Here is a 27,180-nt window from a genome sequence, read left to right as displayed (position 1 = left end):
TCCAGCTCCCTGCTTGTGGCCTGGGAAAGCAGTTGAGGATGGCCCAAAGCCTTGGGACCCTGCATCCAAGTGGGAGACCCAGAAGCAGCTCCTGGCTCCTGGCTTTGGATCAACTCACTTCTGGCCGTTGTGGCCACTTGGGGAGTGAACGAGCGGATGGAAGATCTTTCTCTCTGTATCTCCTTCTCTCTGTAAATTTGACTTTCCAATAATAATTTTTAAAATCTTAAAAAAGTACTTCTTATTTTTTTTCCATCCTCCATATAAATTTTTTAAAAACGATGTCTAGCCAGTGAGTACATGATGAAATGCTTGAAGGGTCAGGTGGGTGAGGGGAAGTGCATTGATGTCTACAATTTACTCTGAAAGTCATCAAAGATAAGATGGATTGATAGATATGAGACAAACCTAATAAAGAAAATATATATACTGAAGAATCTATCTATCTATCTATACCTCCCAGATTCTTTAGTATATATGATGCTACTCTTTTAACTTTTTGTATATTTGAAATATTTAAGATAAAGTCTTCAAAAGAATTCATTCACCAGGCTAGGGATACAGGTCAGAGTCTATAGGATAAAACTTAGTACTGGTGAAGGGCAAGGTTCTCCTTTGCTTGATGAGGATTTGAGAAACTCATTTCTTCCATCTGTCCATGATCATAAGGAATGGATGCACGGAAGAGCGGCTGAATTCCCACAAGCCCTGCTACTCCAGCACATCCCCTTAAAACAACCCAAAGGTCCCACTTTGGAAGAGCCTGCAAAGTGGCTGCGCATTAGTCCTATCTTGAGTTTTACTGTGGTCACCAACAGTCCCCAAACCTCAGTGACTTCTCTCTTATACTCCACGTCCACTGTAGGCTGGCTCAGGCTCTCTTGTTTGCTCTGAGTCCCATGCTGACAGTGCAGTTTTTATCTAGAATATTCTTTCTGGCAGCAGAGGAGAGACATGGCTAAGCACAGGTCCGTACTTACAGAGCTCTGGAAGGATTATAGGATGCCTTTGCCAGTACATCAACCATCACAAGCCACAAGGGCATGCCTTAGTTCTGCTGGACTAGGATATTCTGCCTCCCACAGGGAGAGTAACAGCTGAATCTCCCCACAAGGAGTACATCCGAACAGTGTGAGGTTGGGGAAGAGGGAAGCTGAGGAAACCATGAAGGCTTTCTTGAAAAACATTGAAGACACAGAACTATATTAGCTATGTCCAGCCCCAGAAGCAGCCTAAGGTCATTCACCCTGGCCAGGAAGCACAGGGTGACCAGGACTGCCCAGCAATGGGGATGAAGGAAGGCTCTGACTGCTACTCAGGCACATCCATGGGTAGAGCTGGTACTTGAAACCATCACCACGGCGCATCCTCCGCCTGCACCTGCAAAAGGTTGGGCTGGATGAGCTCCTTGTCCCCATATAGATGAGCAGAGCCTGAGTGACCAGGTGACTGTTCTGTAGACACAGCCCTACAGTGACAGAGTGAGAGCAGATTACAGCACTCCAGCTGGGGGCAGACTCCCGGGGTGGAGGTGGGACAAGGCATGGGACAGGGCAGCTGGGAGGGACACTGAGCCGCCAACTAGGGTCTCTCTCAGAACTGCCACCGTCCCCCCCCCCCCGAGGGGGGCTGTTGTTCCAGGACAAACTAGGGACTGACAGGCAGCTGCCTGGGGCTCTTAGACCTGAACCCCTCGCCAGGGATGGGGAGAACACAGATCCCCTTGCAGCTCCCACGACCCGCTGGGAGAGACCTTCCTGGGAGCAGGCGCCTGGGTGCCGCCGCCTCCCACTGCGGGCCTGCTGTTTGGAGGGACTGGCTGCTGACTGGTTGTTGATTTGCTCCCCAGGGTTATCAGACCTGTCTTGTCACAGTAATGATCCTTCCCATAAGGACATCCCTCCCGTTTGCAAAACACTGACTGGCTGAGCCTTTAGGCATCAGAATCGGGTTCACACCCTGGAAGATGATGAAAGAACCCACACACCTGCCTAGTTCCTGAACTCCACTGGCCCTGCTAGGGTCTCCCACCATCCTTGCCTGGAAGACCTTCTCTCCCCCTGCACTTCTCATCCCAGCCTTATGGTTTACCATGGAAGCTTCTGACCTCCCTGTAAATCCCTTAGACCGTTCACACAGACGGATAGAGGCTGCCAAAGATGCTCACCCACATTTCCCATCTCTCAGAGCCCTGATGTCCTTCTTCCATCCCTCACACTCACTGGCAGGCAGCTGGTGGGCTGGAGGAAGATGAGAAGCCCACCTGACTTTCCCACCCCCAGCCCTAGCAGGCCGCCCTATTACAGGGTCAACCCCAGATGAACTTGGCAGGCACTGTAACATATCTTTGTCATTACAAGACGGAGGAAGAAGGAAGTTGCCAAGGCATCCACAGTGACTTATCCCTTCTGCCCCAAGGGTCCCTCGCTGCTCCAGCTCAGTTAGGGCAGAGCCTGGCCGGCCATTGGCCTTCAGGGTGGGGGCAGTGTAGAGGAGAGGGACTGTCAGGCCTGGTGCCAGGGTCAGCTAGCTGGAGGTCAGGGACCACGAAGTTGCTCACTTCCACATATTTCTGAGCATGCAGAGGCCTTGACATGCTTCCAGGGGCCAAGGTCGCCAACCCTCTTAGGGGGCAGAGAGTCGGGAGGGATTGGCTGCCTTCTGTGTTCAGCAGAACTCTGGCTGGCCTGGCTTTGTGTGTGCCCTCCACAGTGGGGCATACAGAGTAAACCATGTCTTCCAAGCCCCCCAAAAGCCAAGAATGCAGCAGCCAGAGCCCACCTGTGTTCAGATCCCGGCCCCTCACACAGCTGCTACCCTGACTGGGTTCCCTTCCCGCTCTGCTTCCTGCAGGCTCCTAAAGAGGAGAGAGAGAAAGGCAAGAGACACCCTCTCCACCTCCCGTCTGCACTCTTAGCGTCTCAGTTAGACACAAACCTCCGGTCACTGCCACCCTCGTGCAGACCCTAGGAGGTGCCACTGACATGATTTTACTTTCACTTTTCCTTTACACCTTCCCCTCCTCCACCTATCCCCATGAGTGCGCGTAAGCACACAAATGTCCTTAAAACTACCTAGCATGATTCAGCGAGTGCCCGTGTTGATGGTGTGGGTGTATGGTACGATCTCAGTCCATGACACAGCTCTTCAGTCAGAACACTGTATGGTTAGAATGTTGCGGTGATGCTGGGGCCACTGAGGGTCATGGGGCTCACCCCTTTCCATTCTTCTAAGGCCAAACCACAAATTCAATTTCAGCTCTTCACACCATATATAACACTGCAAGCAACATCCTCATGGAAGTAGATGATGCTAGTCAATGTCTATGGAGTCCTGACTTTGGCTCCCAGCTCATGCACAGACACACAACACACACACACACACATACACACACACACACACATACAACTCCTGGAGGAAATATCCACAGCCCAGTGGCAGGTTGAAGTGTCACGCAGACTTCACACCTTAGAAGCTGTCAGGTGCCCCCAGACTGAGGCACCCACGGATGCCCCACCTGTTGTTCAGCAGAGCTCTGTGTCTCTCCACATCCTTAGCAATCATCACTTCATGCAGCCCTGGTTTTTATTGCCTTTCATCTTACTTGTTTAATGGGATGTTTATTGGGTACAATGTGATACATTCCTACTTGGGCTGTTTTAATGGGGATAGAGTGATACTTGGTGGGTGTTTTGATTGGCCCCTCTCCAATTACAAGCCAATCAACAGAGAACTATGGGCTGAATCATGCTCCCCTCACTCCCAACCACATGATGTAGTTCTGCCTGACTCCCTGCACCAGCACTTCAAAGTGTGATTTCATTGATGGGGCTTTGAAAAAGGTGGTTTTTGACTTAAAATAAGGTCATAGAGTAGGAGTTTGGAATACTGGGTAAGACATTGCTTGGGAGGCTAACATTGTGGCACACCCATTAAGCTGCTCTCTGCAATGCCAGCGTCCTATATGAGTGCCAGTTGGAGTCCTGGCTGCTCCACTTGCAATCCGGCTCCCTGCTAATGCACCTGGGAAGTACTGGGAGATGGCCCCAGTGCTTGGCCTGGTAAATCCTGACCTCTGCAGCCCTTGCCTCACTGCAGCTCTAAGTCTCAAAGCTGTGTCCACCTCTATTCCCTGTGGCAGTCATGCAGGCTATTGTTGAAATGTGGCCTGGATAGCATGTCCCAGCTCTGGTAGGCCAGCCCAGAGCTATAGACGGTCACGGGCACTGTCTGGATCTCCAACAATGGTTTTTGCTGAGCTGCTTGGGAATTGAAGCCAGTAAGGTCAGCCCTTAGGAGCACCAGAAGAAGCAACTTGGGACCCCTGTTGCTGGCCTCACAAGTGAAGAAATGGGGTGCCTGCTTGAAAATATCTTTGCTACCTGCCAAGGTAGGAGCTAATGTGCGAAAGAAGAAAGCAGGTGCAGACTGCAGGGGCAGGGGAGGCTGTGAGTGTATCTCCAGAGGGGAGTGGAGGGGTGAAGGAGGAAGAGGGAAGAGCAAGTGTAAACTATGGGGAACCCAAGGGCACACTGGGAATGATTATTAAATATGTTCTGGCAGAGCCCAACGGGACCCCTCTCTAATGCTCCAGCTGCTCAGTTACGGCTCCCATGATGCTTTGTATAAGGAGGGCTCTGGAGGAACCCCCAAGGGCATAGTTGTATTGTAGACCAGACACTCATGCAATAGCCAAACCAGGGAGACAGGGGGACTGCGAGCTCCATCCCAGAGGTCACAGAGAGCAGTGGGACAGTGGGACCCGCAGCCACCATAGCACACAACAGCAATTCATAGGAAGCCATCAACTTGAACTGGGCTCCTGACCTGGGCCCAGCAGATCAAAGCAACTTGGAACAGCAGGAGTCCATTGCAGGAGGCTCCACAACCAGTTGACCAGTTATCTCTGGTGTCGGTAGCTGCCGCCTGGGCACCTGGCTGGTCCTCTGCAAACCTGCTCAGTTCTGGCAGCTGCCCAACTCATGGCTTATTTTTATTGACCTTTGCTTCACTTTGTCTACATTAGTCTGATTACATCTACCCAACTTGATTGGCCTAAGGGGCTTTTCTTCTGACAGCTTCTAGGAAGGTACATCTCCATACCTCAGCGATGCTGGGTGGCAGGTATAGGTGTTATTGGGTAGGGGGTTGTAGCTTCGCATGTCACAGGGAAAAGAGGAGGAAAAAGCAGCCTCTACCCCAGGCCACCTGTGCTACTCCAGAGTCTGGTCCTGTTTCAAACTAATCTCAAATCTGGTCCCTGACCAGGCATCCAGGCCACCCTCAAGTGCTGGTGTATTCCACATTCTATTCAGTTGACCTGGTTCTCTGGTATGTTGGTGTGTGTGTGTTGGACACTACCTTAGAGGCTTTGGGGAGCGAGGCAGCTCCTGTTGAGTCCTCTCAAATATACTTCCTGCCATGTGCTTTCCAGGGTTCACCTGTCGACCTTCCCAACATGACCATGGCACCTACTAATGCTTGTGGAAAAAAGACCAATGAATGGATGAATGAGTGAATGAATGAATGAATGAATGAGCAAACCAGTGTGCACCTGCTAGGTGATGAGCTCCTCTACACATCCAAACAGGCCTCCCACCAGCAATATTCTGGTCAAGTGGGCACCCTCCTCCAGGGCTCAGGCCCACCCATCTCTCCTTGGAGATCCCAGGCCATCTTGGTTTTTTTTTTGGGGGGGGGAGGCTGGGAGCAGGTGCTGAGTGAGACCCAGAGACACTGTCCCGAGGAGTCCTCCCCCTGTGGCTGGCAACTCACTGGGCTGCTGAAAGAGGGGGAACCTCTCTGAGCAGGTGTAATCAGTGAGCGCTTCCTAGTGAAAGTATCACTCTGTGGGTGATAGGGGCACAGTCTCAGCTGTGGACACAAGGAGTCGGGGGAGAGGAGAGAGGACTTGTCAGCATAGGCAATTGTGTGCAAAGACCTGGGCAGAAGAGGTATAAGCCCAATCTAGTGTGGGAATGAGGTTTGGGGTCTATACACAGAAAGGGAAGGAGGGGCCGCTGAAGTCAGGAAGGCAAGGGATTGTGACAAGCTTCACCCTGAGCAGCCTGGAAGAGAGAGACATCAGAGCAGGTGGCTTACACACCTTGAGCCGGCAGCACCTGCAGGACACACCCCAAGGGCAAGAGGCATCTATATCTGATTAGGGATTAACGCAAGACTGGGCTGTGTTGGAGGGGCACAATCGGAACACAGTGGACACAGTGGGGTAGGGGCCACGGAAGAGGGCTTGATTGCCCAGAAAGAGGGAAAATCAAGCCAAGGAGGCTGCCATTCAAGAGGCAGAAGGCAGGGGAGACAGAGAAGCAATCAAGTGGTTAAGAGATTGCTGGGATGGGAGATGGGGGTGTGAGGGTGAACACAGCCTTCCAAATGGGCAGAAGAGGCAGCTGAGTGAGGCTGCAGAGGTGTCCCCAAGAGGACACCCAGGAAAGGCCTTGGGGTTCAAAGACACTGGACGGTGAGGGCTTCCTCTCCCCAGGTGCTGGCCTCCTCCCTCTACCCTCTCTTAACTCCTCTCTATGATACCTGCCCTCCTGCCAGCTACACAGACAAGACAGCTGGCAGCTGCATGGCCATGGCTGTTGGTAGGGTAAGTTGCGGGCCAGTGAAAGTCAGGCCTGGGCACAGGACTAGCCCAGCACAGGCTGTCCATTCACTCACTGGTTCACTGATGGCTCCCTAGCGGCCTGTGCCCTGTATGCAGAGTCCTGTGCTCACATAAGACCATGAGGAACCACGAGCTGATGGAGAGACAGGCCTATAAACCAGTGCTGACTAAACACAGTGATGCTGCTGGAACCCCGGTGGCTCAGGGAAGCGAGAAGGGAAGGCCACATGGCAGGAGAGGCTGTTGGGAGAGCTGAACAACCAAAACATAAAGCTGAGAAAAGGATTGCACTTACAAATAGCAGCAAATAATAAAATCGAAATAAATGTACTGAAGGAAGTTAGAAACTTACATCTTGAAAACTACAAAACACTACTGAAACAAAGTCAAGAAGAAAATAATCCCAAATTGAGTTATGGATTTGGTGCAGTGCATACCAAAATTCCAGCTAGCTTCTTCCCAAAAAAGATAGGTTGATTCCAATATTCAAGGAAAAAGATAAGGAACTCTAAATAACCAGAACAATATTGACCAAGAAAAAGGTTGAGGAATGGGAACAGTGTGACAACTCAATTGGCTAGCCTTCCCCTTGCAACAGCTGGCATCCTATAAGGGTTCCAATTTGTGTCCTGGCTGTTCCACTTCCCATCCAACTCCCTGCTTATGACCTGGGTAGTAGCAGAGGATGGCCCAAGTCCTCAGCACCCTACATCCATGTAGAAGACCTAGAAGAAACTCCTTGCTCCTGGTTTCAGATCAACTCAGCTCCAGCCACTGCAGTCATTTGGGGAGTGAACTAGCAAACGGAAGATCTTCCTCTCTCTGCTTCTCTCCGCCTTTCTGTAAAATCTGCCTTTCCAATAAAAATAAAAAATTTTTTTTAAAAGAAGGAACAAAGTTGGAAGATTTCCAGTTTCAAGACTTTCTTCACATCTATATCAAGATCCCACGGCACCTGCTAATAAAAGCAGCACATTCCAATCAATGGAGCAGAGCTGAGCATCCAGAAATCACCCCTCCCTGACACTCATCTGATTTTCAACAAGGGTGCCAAGACTGCTCAACAGGAGCAATAACAGCCTCTTCATTAAATGGCATATGGACAACTGGACACCCACATGCAAAAGAATGGAGTTGGATCCCTACCTCACACTGCATAAAAATCCACTCACAATTGATTGAAGATTTTCATGCAAGAACTAAAACTACAAAATGCATAAAGTATGAGTGTAAATCATCTCCATGACATTACATTAGGCAATGACTTCTCAGTTATGACACTAGAACCATGAACAAGCAAAGAGAAAATCACATATGTTGGGCTTCTTCAAAATTAAAAACATCTGTGCTCCAGAAGATATTGTCAAGAGAATGAAAGGACAACCAACTGAGCGGGAGAAAATATATGCAAGTCACTGATGAGAAAAGACATGTATCTAGAATGTACAAAGACACTTCAATAATGAAAAGGCAAATCATCTAATAGCAAAGGATCTAAATACACATTTCTCCAAAGATACAGAAATGGCCAATGAAGACTGGAAACAAGATGTCAGATTGCGCTAGCTATCAGGACAACGCAAAGCAAAACCACAATGAGCTACAGCTATATCCCCACTGCAGCGGTGTTAGCGAAAAGGGCAAGGCCAAGTGCTGCACGTGCAGAGGGGCCGGCACCCCACACAGTGCAAGGAATGATGATGGAGCTGAGGGAAGACAGCTGTCCCTGCCTCCCTATAACCCAAGGCAAGGATTTAACCACTGAGCCACTGCGCAGGACCCAAAGAAAATGCCTTAAACCCAATGACTCTGGTGAATGTCTAACCTGCCCTGTGAATGTACTAAAAGCCATTGGAATGCAAACTTTCAGTGGGTTCATCCTGCAGCGTGTGAGTTCTACCTCAAAACAGGTATCTTTCGAAAGTGCGCTTGGTGGGGAGAGGGCTTGAGCCATAGCTCAGGATCATCCTCAGGCCAATAAGCTGGAGCCCAGAGCTCAGCAATACCACCTGTCACCAAGGCTGCAAACCTGCTGGGCTCCCCGTCTGTGCTCAGCCTCCAGTCTGAGGCTGGAGGGAGCAGGTGGCTTCTGAGGCCTTTCCATCTCTGATGTGTCTAGATTTTCAAACCCTCCGCATCTTTGGAGCCAGCAACCCAAGCTCTGAGAATCGCCTCTGAGCCAGTCATGGACTGGAGAACTCTGTCCACACAATCTGCTCAGGGCAGCATTTTCTGTTACGATGAAAATCCAGAAGCTGTTATCTCTTTCCAGCAACGGAAGCAGGGTTCTATAACTGATGAACTTCAGCTGTGGTTTTTAGCAGAGCCTATAAACATGGGCCACCTGGATAGACACTGCCAAGGCCATGAGCAGCTGCACCTGCAGCCAGGCCACAGAGCCATGGAGTGCGGCCCTGCAGACACAGCCAGTAAGGGACAGGGTCACTAGGGCAACATACGTGCTAAGGCCGTGAGCGTGTCCTCCCCCTCTGCCCAGAGGCCTGCTGGTGTCACTGCAACAGTGTGAGTGTGTGTGTATGGCTCTCAGAGGGGATTCCTAAGAGGTACAAGTCTCCCAGGGCCAACAGCTTGGAGGGGGCTTTGGGGAGCCATCCTGCCTGCCCAGCATCCTCTCCCAGCCTGGATTAGCACCTACAGAAGATACTGGGCCTCCCTCTGGGGTGACCCATGGATCCATTCCCCACCCCTGTCATGGATCATTCTCCCTGCCCCCCTACCCTCCACTCCAACTCCCTGAGAGCCAAGCATCAGTGAAACAGGAGAGGGAAATGGGACCTCGTGGTCCAGTTGGGCTCCTCTTCCCAGCCTTGTCCGGAAGCTGGGATAGTGGCAGCCAGAGGCCAGCTGTGTCTTTCCCTCCAGCTTGGCCCTGTTCCCACCCAACATAGCTCTCTGATGGCACTGCAACAATCCCGTGAAATCGGAACCCTGGGCCCAGAGCCAGTTCTGCGTTCATCTCCCTCTCCTCCCCTCCCCTGTACCTGTGTGGTGGCCTAGTCCCTCATCCCATCTCCCCAGGGGCAGCCCGGCACTCTGGATCCTGTGCTTGGAAGAGGAAGGAGCGAGGGAGAAGGAAGAAAGGCAGTGGAAGTAAAGAAGGAGGAGAGAGCTGAGGCTGGGTCACATCCGGGCTCTTAGCCTGTGGGGCGCCTGGCTGGCTGACAGCCGCAGCTGGCCAGCATCTTGAGGGCAGCGCAGGAGCACATCAGGCTGGGGAGTAGATAGACCCTGGTCAGGGTGCCAGGCCCCACTGCCTGCATCCTGCTGAGAGCCACTTTAGGGAGCCCAGGCAGCAGGAAATCTGACCCTAAAGGCCTGGGCAGCCTTTCCCATTTTTCAAAACAGTTTTAGCTTCATGGTTTCACTCACATTGCCCAAATGCCAAGGCCCAGGCGAGGCTGGACTCCTGCACTTTTACAAATCAAAGTGCCGAGGAGGGCACTGTGCAAGTGCTGTGTGGCAGGCAGACATACAGACAGACAAGCCTCCTGTAGCAAGGGCAGTGCTGGGCAGTGTCCTCGGGCCACAGGGCACAGCAGTGGTACCATGGCAGGGGGTGGAGTGGAGCTCCTGGGTGGCGGCTCTACAGAGGCCCAGAGGAGAACAGGTGTGGAAGGGCACAGGCAGAGGCAGCCTGGTGCTCTCTCACTCTCCCTTTCCCATGCTTTGCATGGAGCTGGGTGCTAGGGTCCCATTTCCCAGATGAGAAAACTGAGTCCAGTGCTGGGTGACTTTCCCCACCCCCCTCATACACACACACTCCTTAGAGGTCTGCAAGTCAGGACAGGCTGACTGCTAGAACACAGAGCGTCCAAATCTTTGCGACCAAGCACAAGTCAATTCCCTGCTCACCTCACCGGCCAGGGTGACTCCAGGCAGTGACAACACAGAAACCTGGATCCATTCTCCGTCTGGGGCTGCCGTCCTGAGCCGGTGGCCCCAAGAACACTACCAAGGGGAAACTGAGGGAGGATCGTGCTTGGGAGACATGGTGTGTGTCTCTCACCACCCCTTTTCCTGGATCAAAGGGGCTGGGAGTATGGCCTAATGGGGGCACTTGGGAAAGAGGGGATCCCCGAGAATGTCAATGGCCATGGATGGCCATGGACCCATCCCTCTGAGGCCTGACAAAGGACAGCAGTGGTACCTAGACAGTGTTTTGTGGGCAGCAAAAGAGCCACTGACTGGCAGGCCTGAGGCCCTGAGCTCTGTGGGCCAGTTTGGGCTGCAGAGAGATAAGGCTGCCCAGCACAGAAGGCAGGGGGGAACCAGGATGGGCACCAACAAGGGCAGCCAGGTCCCTGCCACCCAACCCAAATCTCTGGAGCCCTGCTTGTTCTAGATTCATCCTTCTCTGTCCCCATGCTCCAGAAGTGCGAGGACCCCTCACCTCTGCAGGAGTGGCTCTGGAAGGCAGTAACGAAGGCAAACATGAGACCAATAACCACATCTCATTCATTGTAGGCGCCAGGGACATCACTCAGGTCCAGCAAGGAGGAGCCATTAGCCCAGCAGAGTGTACTCTGCAGGCGAAGCCATCTCTTAGCAGCCACCTTAGGTCAGGGCCTGGTGGCCCAAGACATGTGGTGGAGGGAGGGAGAGGAGCCTTCTCGGAGGCTGGCAAGTGGAAAGGCTGCCTGCAGTCTGTCCAGGAGCCTGGCACACACAGAACCTAAGGCTGGCACCCTGACTCTCCCCACCCACCTCACCCTAGGCCAGCGCAGGATGCCGGTGAAGGAGCCATGGGTGTGTGGCCTCCTCCCCAGGGGGAGTATAGGTGGGCAGGCAGGCAGGGAGTTGAGCCCCTGATCACAGATCTCTGACCTGTGGGGGTCACCTGGTACTCAGGTACCTGCTGGTTCCCATGAGCCTCTGTACCCTCATCCAGCCAGCTCAGAGCTGCTGGGTGACACCTCCCTAGCATCCCACTTGGTCCTTTCGAAGCCTTTCCAGGTTTTGCACGGAGAAATAAGAGAGCCCTTTTGGGGGTTCACCCTAGCCCCACCCCGACCCTGGAGCCAGCGACTGACCCTTCCCCATGTTGGTCCTCAGGCCCCATTGCAGCCTCCATAACAACCACTCAGTGGCCCCTGCCTGCCAGTGCTAGCCTGGGGAAAAGCCTGTTCTCTGGCTTGGTTTCCACCTCTCACCTCATTTTCAAAAGCCTCATGGGCACTGTGCCCTCCCTAGTCCACTGCTGATGGCCTGCTGCCCCGAAAGGGGAGGCAGCCTGCCCAAGGCTGCACGGCACCAGGGAGTACAGCCAGCTGACTTGCTCCTTCCTTCCTTCCTGTTCCTGCTCTCTGTCTTCGGCCTCTGCTCCCCATCCCTGGGAAGCAGCACACTCGGGCTCTGAGGCTGTGTCAGAAAGGCAATGCCTATGGACAGAGAGCCTCAACCTGGAAAGCTGGAGATGGGTAGGCAGTCTAGGGACACCTGCCCCGGGCCCTGGGCATGGGAGCCAGAGGGGAGGCAGGAGCCCCTCTGGGGAGACCACACATGTGCCTAAGGAAGCTGTACCTGCAAGGGCTCCCAGAGCAGAGGCCATAGCCACGTTCTTCCCACCACACATAACCACCACCACCACCCCTCCCAGGTGCCCCAGCAAAAGTGGGAGACCAGGTGCCCCTCTGCTGGCACAAGGAGCTACAAGAGACCTTGCAGGGAAATTGGCAGCTGAGCCAGCCCCACCCCCCTCCCGCCCCAAGGGTCTTCTGCCTGGGAGGAAGGTGAGGCAGGAAGAGGCTCAGATAATGAAGAGTCAATGGGAAGGGGGTGGAATCTTCACTCATTTCAACTACTTGGTCTAGAGAGGTCCCATCTTCAAGCCTACGCAGTTATGTGTAGCTTCTCCTGCTGGCACCTGAGGTTTGGGGTTTCAGCACCTCCTCCAAGCTGGCACCTTGCCTCACCACCCCCTGCTAGGGGGCAGCCCTAGGGATAAAGAGCCCCCGCCCCCTGGGCAGAAATAACTCCTGTAGCAGCAGCCCTGCTAGGTGTGAGGGGAGAGTAGGAGGGCAAGGCATGGAGTCAGGGGGCTGGCTGTGCACTGCTGTTCTGGGTGTGTGCCCTGGGCAAGCTGCACACCGCCCCTGAGCTTCCATTTCCTCCTGTGTAACTTGCACATACTTGTGAAGTCTGAAACTCAGTGGTGTGTCCCCACCACAGGCATGCAGCCCATCAGAGTCACCACTGTGAGTCCCGGATCCCAGCTGCCCTGGAGGTGTTCCTGTCTTCCCACATTGCCATGGCCATGGAGTTGCTTCTGGACAACTGAACTCATGGTTTTGGTCTCTACCCGTGGTCTCTCACTTAACTCCTACATTTCTGAACAGAAAACAGCAATCATCCCAGACACTATGGTTACAGGCTACTAGATTTTCTTTGACTTTGCCTCATGGATTAAATGAGCAGTAAACTCCCAGAAGTCCCACACCCAAGGGTGCCTTCACCCGAGTCCCCCACACTCAGGCTCCACACAAAAGTCTACTCACTGCAAAGGAGGAGGATCCCTTCCTCCACGTGGCTGCCACGCAAGGACAGGAGGTCCAACACTGCCAATAAAGGAAGCACCGAAGGCTACAGGGAGGAGGTGACACTTCAGTAGGGCCAGGAAGTGAGAGAGGGCATTCCAGGTCAATGAATGGGGACTTTGTGTTCGATGACACTTTTAGTGCTTGTTGTGTTCAAGTTCCTTACATTCAATAACTGAGGGATTTGGTCCTCACGCAGTTTACAATTTCAAATGTGACAAGGGCTGGCAGAAAACAAAATCATCTCAAATGTGGCGGAGTGGCAGGGGATGGCTTGGGAAGGATGCTCTTCCAGAAAGCACCCTGGAGGGAACACACTCCACAGCAAGGAAACAACAAGTACAAAAAAGGCCTGGCCTCTTCAGGGAACAGAAATACATTTTAGAACACAAACAATGTGGTCCTGGAAAAATAAATGATAGACACATAGGCCAGTGGCATGGACTGGAGAATCCAGAAATAGCTCCCTCTCTCTACACTCAATTGATTTTCAGCAGGGGGTGCCAAGCGCTTTCAACAAGAAGGAACCTTTGGTCAAATGATACTGACAAACCGGATAGCCATGTGTCAAAGAATGGACCCCAACCTCACACCATATTAAAAAAAAAACAAAAAATCTTGAAATGGATTAAGGAGCTAAACGTAAGCGCTTGAAAATAAAAGTCTTTTTTTAAGATTTATTTTATTTTTATCGCAAAATCAGATATGCAGAGAGAAGGAGAGACAGAGAGGAAGAGCTTCCATCCAATGATTCACTCTCCAAGTGACCGCCACGGCCGGTGCTGCACCAATCCGAAGCCAGGAGTCAGGAACTTCTTTTGGGTCTCACATGCGGGTGCAGGGTCCCAAAGCTTTGGGCCATCCTCAACTGCTTTCCCAGGCCACAAGCAGGGAACTGGATGGGAAATGGAACTGTCGGGATTAGAACTGGCGCCCATATGGGATCCTGGAGCGCTTAAGGTGAGGACTTTAGCCGCTAGGCTATCGCACCAGGCCCGAAAATAAAACTCTTGAAAGAAAACAGAGCAGCGCATCCTTCTGACTGACTCCCCCTGCCCCCAAAACACTAACAACAAAAGAAAAAAATAGATAAATTACATTTTGTGAAAATTTTAAACCTATGGGCATCAGGAAAATGAAAAATAACCTTGGGAATTCAAGTATTCGAAAGTTACATACTTACAGATCTAACGAAAGTTTAATACCCAGCATATACAAAGAACACTCATAACTCAATAAACGGAAGAAAAATAGCCCAACTGGAAAATAAAAGTGGTGAAAGGATATGAGTAGCTGTTTTTTCAGAGAGGATATACAAATGGCCTACAAGCACCCAAGAACATTTTTGCCATCCCTAGCCATTTGGGAATCACAAATCAAAACCACAATGAGACATCACTTCACACCACTAGAGTCAACCAGAATTTTTAAAAACAAACACTAAAACGTGCCGCTGAGAATGTGGGAAAGTTGGAAACCTCGTCCATTTGCTGAGAAGAACATAAAATAGCACAGCTGCTTTGGAACACAGTTTGGCAGCACCTCAACAAGCTAAACATAGAATTACCACATGACCTAGCAACCCCACTCCTGGTGCACACGTGTCTACAATGGCCCATGCACTGTAGCCAGAAGGTGGAGAAGCCCGAATGCCCCCCAACTGCTGAGCAGACAGTGTGGTATATCCATGTCACGGGGCAATCATGTACAGTAAGAAGAAAGGCACTGTCCATACTGAGGCAAAAATGATGCCAAATGAAAGGACCCAGACACAAGAGGCCACAGTCTTATGAAATCCTCTCTCAACTATGCAGAGTGTACCGAGAGAGGGTGGGCAGGGGTGGTTGTCCGTGACTGGAGAGAAGGGAGATGAGGAGTAACTACTTCTATTTAATGGAAGCGGAGTTTTCTTTGGGGTGATGAGAATGGAAACAAGTCAGAGATGATGGCAGTGCACCATTGAGAATGAACTAAATGCCACTAACTTGTATCCTATTTTTAAAACATTTCTTTTTAAGATTTTATTTTTATTGGAAAGGCAGATATAGAGAGAGGAGGAGAGACAAAGAGGAAGATCTCCTGTTCATTGATTCACTCCCCAAGCAGCCGCAACCACCAGAGCTGAGCGAATCCGAAGCCAGGAGCCAGGAACTTCTTCCAGGTCTCCCACGTGGGTACAGGGTCCCAAGGCCTGGGCTGTCCTCAACTGCTTTCCCAGGCCACAAACAGGGAGCTGGATGGAAAGCAGGGCAGCCGGGATTAGAACCGGTGAGCATATGGGATCCTGGCATGTGTAAGGCGAGGACATTAGCTACTAGGCTACTGTGCCAGGCCCGAATTGTATCTTTTTAAATGGCTACTTTTATATAATATGAATTCTACCTCAATTTAAACAATGTGTTTTTTGGACTATTCCTAAATAACTTTGTGAGCCAGTTTAAAAAATAAAAACCCTCAATTTTGTAAATAGATAAAAGACTTGAGTAGGCACCTCCTGCAACAGGATTTTTGAATAGCCGCCCAGCATGTTGGCGGTATAGTGGTAAGCATAGCTGCCTTTCAAATAGCAAGAAAACGTGAAGATTCTTTCCTTGGGTCAGTTGCGAGGCACAGGGGAAGCCAGACACACAGAGTCTGTGCATGTTGTTAGAAATCTCTAGATCAGGGAGTGATGCTATGGCATAGCCAGTAAAGCCTCCACCTGAATGCCAGCATCCTTTATGGGTACCGATTCAAGTCCCATCTGCTCCACTTGTAGTCCAGTTCCCTGGGAAAGCAGTAGAACATGATCCAAGTGGGCCCCTGCACCCATGTGGGAGTCCAAGAAGAAGCTCCTGGCTCCTGGCTTTGGATCAGTTCAATGTGACCATTTGAGGAATGAACCAGTGGATGGGAGATTCTCATTCTCTCACTCTTCCTCTCTCCTCCCTCTCTCTCTCTGTAACTGCTTCTCCAATAAATGAATCTTTAAAAAAGAAAAAAGAAAGAAAAGAAAGTTCTAGACTGTGTGACACTAATCTGTGGTGGGAGTAGTCAGAGCCATGTTCTTTCTGGTGGGTGTTGAGAAGTTGAGTGAGGCACCCGGCTTCTTGCTCTGGGCGGTGTCCATGCGAGTCAGGGCTTTGTCGGCCACCTGGATGGTCATTTAGGAAGGCCTCCCTGAGCTCAGACTGCAAGGGGCTCATGAGGGACTCAGTCAGAAGTGAGGGTCCAGCACGCAAGTGCTGCCCCCAGGTCCGTCTGACCACGCCCAGACCCTGGGACGGGATCCAGTGTGGGCCACAGGCCTACAGAGGAGGGAGGACACGTCCCATGGCATGTGGCATAAGAACTGGGCAGTGTCCAGGACCCCAGGCCCCAGCGTCTCTGGTGAGAGGTGACCCCTGTGTCTTTCCAAAGGACATTCTGTTTAGGGTGATTCTGAGACTCCCCCCCGCCAAATAGAAGCAGGGAAGGTACATCCACCCCTCCACGGTGGGATGGGTCAGGAAGGAAAGTGGCCAGCACAGGCCCTACCTCACGATAGAATACAGGTGGCAGGACCAGCAGTAGCCAAGGCCCCTAAAGACACCAGGGGGTCACTCTTGCCATCCAGAGCATGTGGGCTCCAGTTCATGCTGGGCAGGACCTGGGAGCATGGAGAATGAGCTGCCTCCCTCACAGACACAGAAAGATCCAGAAGAAGGGAATGTAGCCTGGTCAGCAGGTACAGGCCTGGGCTGCCTGCCGTCCTGGGGTAGCTACAAGCCCTGATGAGCTCCCAGCCATGCACCTGCTGGAGGAGAAATGGGGAACCACCTCTGAGACGCCCCCAAGCCCTAGCAGCAGCCTCTCTGGTGGTACTGAGGGCCAAGTGGTGGCCACTTCTGCCCCAGATCCCCCCAAGCCCAGGGCCTACCCTAAGCCATGAGGCTCTCAGGCTAAGAGAAGCAAGATGGAGAGACATGAGGGCAGAGTGAGGGTGTGAGGCTCTGGAACTATGGTCTCCACCCTCCCCGATGTCCCCTTCCGGTCTGGAAGAGGCTTTTGTTCATGATTCTTGGCTGTTAAAAATAACCCGCTTTCCATCATCCCGACAACCACGATCAGGACAGCGTGTTCCAAGGCCCTAGCGACTCTCCAGGGACGGGAGAGACGGAGGAAGAAGGACGTGGATGCTCCTGGCTGGGTAAGGCCAGCCTAGGTATGGTGCCTACACCTCAGGCTCAGGGCATGAGGCCAGGGGCTGCTGGGTGCTGCGGTCACCTCACAGCACATGTTGTCACCCATCTATGGGACCTTTCTGGTGACTTGAATGCGATGCTCAGGCACAGGAGACAGAAACACATGGGCACAGAGGCCTACACTGTGGTGTAAGTACCCGTGGCTCTAGCATTCCATAAGGGCACTACTTCGAGACCTGACTGCTTCACTTCCAATCCAGCTGCCTGCTAATGTGCCGGAGAAAAGCAGTGAAAGTGCTTGGGCCCCCATATTCACATGGAAGACACAAAAAAAAATCATACTGCAGCCCTGGCCATTGTGGTCATCCGGGGAGTGAACTAGCTCTGCCTCCACCACTGGCCAACTGAGTAATCTCGAGCAAGTTACTAGAGCTTTGTGAGCCTGTGCCACTAACCTCCTGGGGCAGCTTGCAGGCGGCAGATGTGTATGCCCTCGGGGTGAGGATGTAGGGGAGGGAGAGCTCCAGGCCCCCTGGCCAGGAGGAGAGGTATCCTGGCTTTCACCCAAGCTTGCCCCAGGGCTGGGGAGGCTAGGAACTGCCTAGCTGGGTGGGGCTCATCTGCCCCAGAGCCAGGCCCCTGCCAGAGCAGACCCACCCTGCTTGTCCTCCCCACCCCACCCCCCTTCCTGCCATCTCACTGCACCCAGAGATGAGGGAAGAAGGTGAGAGACACCCGCAGTGAAACAGAGACAAGGAAGCGAAACAGCAAATTTCTGGACATCTGAAAAACAGGAGCAACTCAGGGAAGAGAGAAGCAGGACTGACTGGCTGGGTCCCCAGCGGAGGCAGAGGGCACAGCAGGGATTTTTTTCTTTTTTTTAAACAACCAAAACACTTAACTAACAACAACAACAAAAATACAATATCAGACACAAGAAGAATCAGAAGCGGGAATCCAGTTAGGAAAAAAGATGCTAAGGCCTTGGTCCTTCGGAGCCCAACACTCCAGCTGACCGGCCTCGCCCCAGCCCTCCTGAGTTTTCCTTGATGACTGGCTTCTCACCTTCCCCCATGAGACGAACGTGGTGATTTTCCCAGAACCCGTGTAGTTCTTTTCCCTTTTTACTGAAGCTGCTGTGCCAGGCTCTCAGGGATCAGACTGTTCTCCAGGGCGGGAAGTGCCTCTTTGCCAGCCTGCTCCTTCAGCGCCCCTCCAGCCCCCCCCCCCCCCCCCCGCAACCGTGCCATAGCACTTGTGAGCTTCATCCACCTGCTTCAGTGTATCGATCCTCAGGCTGTGCTCATTCGAACTCCACTGCCATCTCAGCTGCTTTGGATGCTGGGACCCCATCACGAAGGCAGTTAAAGACAGCCAACACCTGCTGGGTCCATACCGGGCCCTTCCCCATGCCACTCCCGCGGCTCTTGCCTGTGCTACTGCTGGGTTCTATGTCTTTGCCCCAAGCAGGGTTTTGAAAAATTTCTTTTCCTTTTTTTTTTTCTCTTTTTAGATTTTATTTTTAAATAATAATTACGTGGTTGATCGGGATGGGAAGGATCGAGGTTTAGGGAAAATTGGGTGAACTCATTGCTTCCAAATTTGCTGTTTCTATTTGTTGTTCCTGGGGGAAGGGGAGAGACAAAGGGGAAAACCACCCATGAGTTTCCACACTTCCCAGTACCCAGGGATGAGGAACCACCACCTCACATCAACCCGGAGTCTCAATGTGTACGTGTTCCGAGGGTTCTGTCCAAGTGGTTTGGATAGTTCTGAAATGCTGCCAATTTCACCAACCCAAGGGTGATGTCGCCCTCCCAGTAATAATAAAAATTTTTCAAAACAAGATTTCTTTATTTATTTGAAAATCAGAGTTATAGAGAAAAAGGAAGAGAGAGAGAGAGAGAAGAGAGAGATTTTGCATCCACCGATTTACTCACCAAATGGCCACAATGGCCAAGTCGGGGCCAAGCTGAAGCCACAGCCGGGGGGCTTTATCTGGTCTGCTGTGAGGATGCAAGGCCAAGCCTGTAGGCCATCCTGTGCTGCTTTCCCAGGCCACTGGCAAGGAGCTGAATTGAAAGTGGAGCAAGAACTTGCACCCATAGGGGATGCTGGTGTTGAAGGCAGTGGCTGTACCATGCCAGGCCCCCAAGCAAGGCTTTTATCTGAGGAGGTGAAATGCGTCGTCATGACAACAGGTCCACCTCTGCCATAGAGATTCTGGGTAATTACTGGTTAACAAGAAGGGAAAGAGAGAGCAGTCCTCATGGGTCCTGCAGCCCAGGCAAACGGACTTGGCAGTCCCTGACCCCACCTGTCCCTGCCACAATCAGGCCTGGCCTCTGCCTCAGTCCAGACAGGATCTTCCTAACCCAGCAATCCATCCCACACTGAGCTTTTGAGTCACCACCACCTTGTTCCCAGGCCCCATTCCTCTTCCCAGCAAACTGAGGCACTGTCTTGGTGGCAGGCATCTCCATACAACTACCCCACAATCCACCAGGCAGGCGCAACAGGGGCCTCATTTGTAACACAGGAATAGAAAAGGTGAGTAACTTCTCAGGTCACACAGCAAGCAAGTCAGGCTCAGAACACAGCCTTGCTGCTCTGTCCATCTGCCTCTCAGGCTATGGCCATCAACTTCTGACCTTGGGCAGGCCTAGAGATCAGCTGTTCTTAGAACCCTTACCCTCCAACACCTGCCACGGAGGTTCAGAGGCAGGTGGATGAGAAGACGCAGGCTGCTGCCCCTGACTCTCTGCATACCTGGTACCACAAAAGTTGTTGCTGTTACGACAGTTCACTTCATGCCCTAGGATTTGGGGAGTTGGGGAGCTTGCTTGCAGGGTAGCTATGGGACCCAGGCTCTGTTTGTTGTGGTCTCCTGAGTCTGGGGGAGTTTCAGAAGTCAAGACTGTCATCTGGGTCACTCCAGACTGGGGTGGAGCTCAGCCATGAAGCCTGTGTGCCCATAGCTGCCCTGCCTGAGTCATTGGCCTCACTCATCCCTTTTAGCCCCTCCCCTGCCCCCCCCACTCGCATTTCAGGCTGCCCAGTCAGAGCAGGGGGTGCTCCACAGTCCAGGAGTCTCCAAGAAGTAACTCCCAAGACCAGGACAGGCTGACCACAGGGGTGTGTGGCCCAGCTGGGAGGCCGAGATGGCCCAGAGATGGGGGGGGGGCTTCCTGAGGCACTGGGGATTGGGGCTGCTGTAAGGGAAGGGCTGTGGGGGGAGGGGGAAGGGAAGAGAGACAGGAGCAGGGACAGGAAGAGGGGGAAGGAGGGAGCATGGATGAGATGGGACTGCAGTTGGCGAGGCCTTCTGGGGAAGTCATCAACAGAAGATTCAGTAACACAGGAAGAGAGGAGGAGGAGGAAACAAAAGGGAGAAGACAGGCTGCTGCCAACACCTCCCGTGCCACCTGCTGGCAGCGCCAGGCTCCCTCAGACACCAGTCATGCAGCAGTGGGCTGCACAGGGGTCTGCTTCCTCCTCCTCCTTGACTGTGGTCAGAGGGCACAGGGCCCAGCATTCAGAGTCACCCTCATGTTCATGCCCCCCCAGGACCACAGCCTTCCAGGCAGCCAGGATCCACCATGCTGTTACTCTTCTGAGCCAGGACTAGGAGTGGAGGATGGGAAGAGGGGGCACTGGTCCCAGGATATCTGGGCTGGTGTAAGTGGCAGAATCGAGCAGAATACCTGCAGTCTATCCTGGTCGGGTCAGGGTCAGAGGAGGAGGAGGGCCTGTGCCCACATCACCCCAGTGGGCTCTGACCCCAAGGGCAGCTGGGCTGCCCACTAGCTGTGCCCCAGAACCCAGCACATCTTCACCCAGGCATGTCCAAAAGCCTGCAAACTCACTGGCTACAGCCCAGGGCAGGGAGAGCTGTGAGGTACCACATCTGGGCTGACCCCGCTCACAGACCTGTGCTCTGAGTGCCTGGACACCTGAGGTTGAGTAGCTCAGGCCAAGGAACCCGAGGTTCCTACATCCTTTAGACCTGCTCTGCGCACCTGCAGGGGGAAAGACTAGAAATGCCCTTGGGCAGCCAGCTTGTTCTCTTCCTCCAAAAAGGCTCTTGGAAACCTGATCCATTTTGCCTCCCCCTCCCTCAGGGGTACCCCATCTCTGGCTCCTCATCAAGGGGATTTTAAACGGGTTTCCAGGAGATGGAGTGCTTGGCATATAGGGGGGCACTGGGGAACCACACACAGGATCAGGGAACCAGTGTCCTTTGCCAAAGCCTGGGAGCTGCAGGCGGAGAGTTGTCAGCCTCAAAAGAATAAACAAACTTGCTGGTGGAGCTGCCTCCGCCGCCTTCTCGGCCCTCCCTCCCTGTCCCCTCAGGCAGAGGGCAGTGTCTGAGGCTGCTCCTGCCACTCATCACCCTTCCCACTTCCTGGAGACCAAGGACCCTGACATCCCAACTGATTTTTCGCCAGCTGCCTCAGGAGCTTGGCTGTAAGGTCCTGGGACCTCACTTAGCCCTGTCCCCTATCCCTCAGGAACAGCCTAGGGTCAGAAGGCAACACCCCCTCCAGCCACAGCCAGGACAGCCTGTTTCCACCTGCCACTTCTCCCGCAGGACACTCCAGCTTCAGGCGTTTCCAGGGTGTTGCCTACCAGAGGTCAGCCCTGCCAGCCCCACCCCAGTGCCTGCTCCCAAGTGGCATCTTCTCCATCCCTCAGTGCTCCACAGCCTTGGTGCCACCTGCCTTCCCCCCATCACCACCCCACCACACACACACACACTCTGGGGGTGCACAAGGAACTCTGAGCCCAGCTCGGAGCTCAGGGCAGGAAGGGGTCCAAGTAAAAATTATTTGTCATGGGCCCCACTGTCCATCCTGGGACAACAGCCCACAGCAGGTCCCTTCCCGCCTCCAAACTCTTCAAGATATTCCCCTCCAGTCTGGAACTTGCATGTCTCCAACGTGGCCAATCCCGTGCTGTGCAGGATGTGTGCTCCACTCTGGGCTGCCCTCCTTGGAGGCTTTGGCTGGTCAGCTGGTGGCCTCTGCCATGCCCCCTAAAGCCTGGGGCCAAGAGCAGCCCTGCCCTGGGCATTACTGGCTTAGTGCTTTCAGACTAGACACACAGTGAGCTAGGCACTGCCAGACCCCAGCAAAATTTGCCCCCATATTGTCGGAGTGGGGAAGTCAGAGTGGTGGACCCATTGGTAAGGGATACTGTGCAGGTGGAGGGGTCCAGGGTCAAGTCCAACTCTGGTCCAGGTCAAGGCTGGCCGGAGGAGGCTCCACTACCCACCAGGCTGCCTGGCCTTGCCCAGTGGTTATGCCCCAGACCTTCTTGATGCAGCATTCTCGGGTTCTCTGGGGGACCCTGGGTTCCCCCTTTACATAGCAATGCAGGAATCCTCGAGGTCTGCAGCACAGCCCACTTACCTCAGAGTCCACTAGCTCTGCTCCGATCATGACGAGAAGCCTCTGCCCAGAACCAGGAGGCTGGTAGGTTCCATCTTTGACACCAGCAATCACTTGCAAATGCCTGCCTAGGACTCACTGGCAGCCTTCTCTCTGCTCCCAGAGAGAGCTCTGGGGTCCATTCCTAATGTCTGCCGTGGAGATGGCATGAATGCTAGAAGCACACACATGGCATACTCAATATGTTGGTCTGAGAGCCTCCCCTTCCCAGCTGCACCCTGGCAAGAACCTGCAGCAGCTCTCCAGGAGCCCCTCAGGAGCATGGCTAGAGCCCACTCTGCTATCATCAGGCCCCTGAATGATGAGGTGTGTGCGTGTGTGCTCTGCTACCCCAGCCCTCAGACCCCTAGGGACATGTCATCTCATTGAGCATCTCTGCACCGCAATCCGCCTCCCCAGTCTACGAGCAGCCAGTGTCATGCCAACTGGGGCTCAGAGAGGTTCAGGGGGTCCCACAGCCAACAAGCAACAGAGACAGTGTTCTTCCATGCTGCCACCAGAATGACCCCTTCTGCTGCCTGGCCTCTCTGTCTGGCCCTACTGTCTCATGCTCCCATACTCTTGTGGTCCTGGCCACCGTCTCCCGTACCCCACGCTCCTGGGGTGGGGGCTGACCCGCCAGCCTTGTAGGGGACAGTTCCCCCACTCTACCCCCTCTTCCCACTTTCAGCTCAGCCAAGACCAGATGGAATCTTCTAACAGAATTTCCCTAGGAAACTGAAGACACAACAAGACATAACAGGAGACGAAAGCCCCAAGGCACACATACGTTCCCAGAGCCCAGGGTCCATCCCCAGCCTTGGGTGACTCATACCACAGCAGCCCCAGTGTGCTGGGAAAACTCACACCTCCAGCCAGTGTGGACTAGCAGCACCTGCTAGGGCGAGGAGCAACGGCATGACCCAGTCAGCCCCTGCTGTCCTGCTCTGATCAGCCCCTCTACCACCAGCAGGCTGGGCTGCACATGGTCTATGGCCAGGAACTATAATGTGTCCCTATGTCATTCCATGCCAGGACCCTCCAGGAACATGGGGACCTCAGAGCCAAACCCTGAGGGCACCTCACCCCTCTTCCCACTCTGCTGCAACCTCCAGCCTCAGCAGGGACAATGGCACCCCCTGTCCCACCAGGGGCTGTGTCTGTAGGAAAGTCTAGGTCGCCTAGATTTCCCAGGAGTACTGGTGGCACATGCAGCATGAGGAGCTAAGAAGGATGTGAGTTGAACCTAAGACTGGGGTCTCTCCGCCTCTGTCCCAGCCCGGCAGATCCTGGAGAGCACCCAGGACACTAAGTGGCCCACAGTCCAGTCTGCCCCCTTCATTGGACAATGACAGATCTGAAGCCCAAAGATGTAAAGGGATTGAAGTGAGGTCACCCAGCATAAAGCCTGCGTGATTATGACTTCCCCACCCCTATCCAGAGCCAGTGCCTCTCAAATAGGTGAGTGATATTGGACACCCACCAAACTCCAGCCCAGTGGGGAAAGTGGGGGGAAAAGGGGAAGGGGAGGGGAACAGGGCCACAGCAGTCCTGGATTTGCAGCTGGGGCAGAGTGAAACCTGATGGTCCCAAGGTCTCAACAGAGCCTCTGGCCTGGGGCCACTGTTGTCCCCCCTCCTGCCCCAGGCTTAACCCTTATCCACCCCCACACTGTAAGTGTCCAGGGAATCCAGGCAGCAGGTCCTGGCAGTCTCTCACGCCCCGCCGCCCACCTCACAGCTGCAGCCAAGCCAGAATGGGAAAGGGACGCCCCCCCCCCAAGACACCTGTGTCCCCCACAGCCACAACCAAGGTCCCCAGGAGAGCTGGAGCGGGGATGGGGCCAGTCCATCTGAGCCTGGGCTCATCTAAGATTGGAGGGGACCAGCCCTGGGCTCCTAAAGAAGCCTGCCCTCTCCTCTCCCTGGGGAAACAGGAGGGTTGGGACCCTCGCACCCTCAGCCCAGCCCAGCCCTCCCCGCTTGCCCTAACCAAGAGTCAGGGGCCCCTAGAGGGCTGCAGCAAGGACAGAAATAGCCACGACTTTCCGGGGAGGAAGCCTCCTTCTTTGTTGATCTTAGCGTACTTGGAGCCTGCAGGCCCCCACAAGAGGGGACCACCCCTAGGGGGTGAGGCGGAAGCCAGAAGGTCCGCAGGAGGTGGTGGGAGGCTCAGAGGCAGGAGAGCAAGTCCCTGGGGATCTGGGAGTGGGCGGGGCCCGGAAGAGGGGGTAGTCCAGAGGAAGGAGGGAACCAGAATCCCACGGGGCAGCAAGGGGACGGTAAAGGGGCCTCTCCCTCTGAAGTCACCGCTAATCAATAGATGACCACAAGGCCATGCCAAGGGCAGGAGAACTTGGCCCAGGCCAGCCCAGGGTGGCAGAAGCTCAGAGTCTGCAAGCCGTAAGTGGGTGAGGGGAGGAGCGAGAGCGCCCACCATATCCACGTTCCCCCAGCTCTGGCCTCCTGACAAGCTGCCTTCCACAGCCGGACGAATACAAGAGCAAGAAGAATCCCAGAAGCTAATTTTAACCTAGCATGCCCCTCCTCCCCTGTCAGCAATGAGCAGGACTTGGGAGCACACCCCTCACCTACCTTCCCCTGTCCTGCCCTGGCGCCCTCTCGCCAAGGACAGCAGTGGACAGGGAGGCCGTCCCCAGAGTGTAGGGGGTGTCTCTGCCAGGTAGACCCCAAGAACTCACACACCACCACCACCCCCGCCAGGGTGTGGGGTGTGGCTGGGCTGGGGCCTGCTTCACAAGATGATGTGGGTGACCCCATGCCAATCTGCCCTTGGCTTTAGGTTCCTTGCCTGTGCCCCGCAGGGGAAGACAGCCACAACAGTCATGTTCCTATGAATTCAAAGCTGTGGTCATTCTCACCACTGCTCAACTCAGAAGCTCCAGCCAGACTCAGGGCCTGAGCCTGCAGCGAGGTATACCAGTTGCCAACCCAAGTGGGCTATGTCCAAGACTGAGTCCTATTAGACAGGAGCACTCTGCCCAGCCAGAAGGTAGTAGCTGGGGCAGGGTCTTCCTGTCATACCTCCCTTCAGCACAAATGCATGTGCACACATACACATATACACACCAGAGATTACCTAGAAGATGGGGTTGGAGAGAGGGACCAAGGACCAGATTAGTCCTTGAGTCTCTCCACCTTGAGTCTTGGCCAGACATCAGCAGGACCCTCCCACCACCCACACCTTCTTAGCAGGTGGTTGGGAGTGTCTCCCACCACAGTAGGAGACAGAAGAATGCTTGGAGACCACCCCTGCCCCCCATTTCTCAGGAGCCATGCCATCTGGAGCATGTCCCCCACAATTTAAAGGCACAGATTTGCATGGAGCAAGTGCAGCTAGAGATCTTCCTCAGTCTCCCCACCTCTTCTGTGTTAGGTCAGGGTCCTAACACAGGTTCCTCCACCTGAGGAACCACAGGTTCCCACACTACTACCATCCCACTTCAAGGCCTAGTTGGGATCACTCCTGGGAGGAGGTGACTGTACTCACCTAGCCCTCCATCCCTGCAGCTCTGAGCCTCGCTCATCAACCCAGCAACCCTTAGATGGGCCCAGGGTGCAGTCAAGAACAGGTCATACTGACATTGAGCTGTAGGGATGTGGGGGGTGGGAGAGGAAGGTGACAACAGCTCAGGAGCCAGGGTGCCTGGAGCCGCTGCACTCCCTCATTTGGGAAGGCAGTGGGTAACAAAATGCAGGCACGTCCCATCCAGGATCAGGCACACAGAGGACTGTGGCCACACACTTCCCACACGTGGGCCTGTTAATCCCAGAGCCTAGATGCAATATGATTACTTTAGCATGCAGGTGTGACATGCAGGGGCTACCTGGCTTCCAGATCCAGCCGTGCCGCCAGATGTGCACCCAAGACCATACGAAGCATGTCCTCTGTCTTCCGGGCCTGTCTGTTCCTTAGCATAATTCAGGGATCAGGCTGAGCTGTCAGGAATGGAAGCCCTGGGATATACACCATCACTTATTCTGCAGCAGTACTAGACATGATCAATCAATCACAGCCCGGCTGTGTACAAAATCCAACCTGAACCTCCCAACAACCAGCACCACTGAACGAGAGGCTGATCCCAAGCATGAATGCACCTACATCTCACAACTCTGCACTCCTGGGAGCCTGCTGGGTGACTTGAGTGTTGCTTTCCTCTTCGGTAAACAAAGATCTGTGTCCTCCCACACCCCCACTCCAGCAAGGCTGTGATGAGATCCTGCAGACAAAACGGGCTTGCAAACAGCCCCACTCCAGGTGCCATTTCCAGAGGCAAGGCAGAGCACTCCACACCCACGGGCCTGACCCTTGCAGACAATGTGGGCCCGTGGGAAGAGCCTGGGTCTGGCTGTCCTCAGACGGGTCATTACATCTTTCCATTA

At 53.7% G+C, this 27,180-nt stretch overlaps 1 protein-coding gene and 1 pseudogene across 1 annotated transcript in view; both read right to left on the bottom strand.

Moving 5' to 3' along the window:
- Window positions 1–27,180, bottom strand: part of GPAT2 (glycerol-3-phosphate acyltransferase 2, mitochondrial) — a 123,645-nt gene that overhangs the window by 52,382 nt on the left and 44,083 nt on the right. The window lies entirely within an intron of this gene.
- Window positions 18,325–22,789, bottom strand: LOC131481050 (prefoldin subunit 2-like; annotated as a pseudogene).

The sequence above is a fragment of the Ochotona princeps genome, chromosome 8 (assembly GCF_030435755.1).
Source record: "Ochotona princeps isolate mOchPri1 chromosome 8, mOchPri1.hap1, whole genome shotgun sequence".
Classification (NCBI taxonomy): Eukaryota; Metazoa; Chordata; class Mammalia; order Lagomorpha; family Ochotonidae; genus Ochotona; species Ochotona princeps.
This window is presented reverse-complemented; position numbering and strand designations above follow the sequence as displayed.